The sequence below is a fragment of the Penaeus monodon genome, chromosome 21 (genome assembly GCF_015228065.2).
Source record: "Penaeus monodon isolate SGIC_2016 chromosome 21, NSTDA_Pmon_1, whole genome shotgun sequence".
Taxonomy (NCBI): Eukaryota; Metazoa; Arthropoda; class Malacostraca; order Decapoda; family Penaeidae; genus Penaeus; species Penaeus monodon.
The window spans coordinates 40,547,043-40,548,090 of NC_051406.1; positions in this window are offsets into that span (position 1 = coordinate 40,547,043).

Here is a 1,048-nt window from a genome sequence, read left to right on the forward strand (position 1 = left end):
TTTCACAAAAGTTCCCCTAAAATCGGTGGGGCCAGTCAGCTGTGTCTTGCTTGGAACCAGATAAAACTCAGACGATCCTCTTACTTTCGAAGATTCCTCCAATTGTAACCCAGTATTCTAAGTAATATGAAATCTGATTGGCTCAATTTCGATCACATTGTCCTTCCCGAATTCTTCGATTTTCATTGGTTGACAAATGTTTACAACCGGGCGTGCTGGCCAATCAAAAGCGTTCCCGCGAGAACTCCCATTACCATCTTACCCCTCTGGATTCCATCGAATCACAACCGAATACCGAATCCAAACTCGAATCTGACTGGCGGAAGATTTCCCGTCCTCGCCTTTCCGGCTAACTCGATTCTCATTGGCCATCAAATGTTTACAATCGATCGCCCTGGCCAATCAGAGGCGTTCCCGCGAAAAGTTACCGCGCTCGAACAGCTGAGAGAGACAAGAAGGTGGACGATCGCGCTGAGGAGGGAAAGGCCGCCGGGGGAGAGAGCTCGCTTTTTCTCGCTTTTTCTTGGTGCTTTTCGGACGGACGGGACGCGGGAATCATGGAGGAGGAGTGCACAATAGGTGAGTCAATTAACGCACGTGGGTTTTAGGGAGAAAGAAAGGGCGGGTTGCGCAATAATTCAGTTTTTTTGGTCCGTTTTGTTGTTGACCTGACTTGATCGAGATTTTGAGTTTCAGGAAAACGGATTATGAAGCGACCAAAAAAAAAAAAAAAAAAAAAGGAAAAAAGTCTTGAAAATAACGTTACGGAAAAAAAAAAGAGGAAAGAAAGCAAGCAGTTTCATTAAAAAAAAAAGTAAATAAATATAGGATGGAAGGAAAACAAAACAAAACAAAACAGATAAAGAAACGAAATTAAAAGACTCGTACAAGAAAAAAAAAAAAAAAAGTAACGAATCTCTTGCCTTTTAGGATATTGACCTTTTTTCCCCTCTTCTTCAAATATACTTTATGAAGAAGATAAACTTATTTTCTCGAATATCTCCTCAAAATAACGAAAATTCAAGTGATATTTTGCATAAGAAATTTG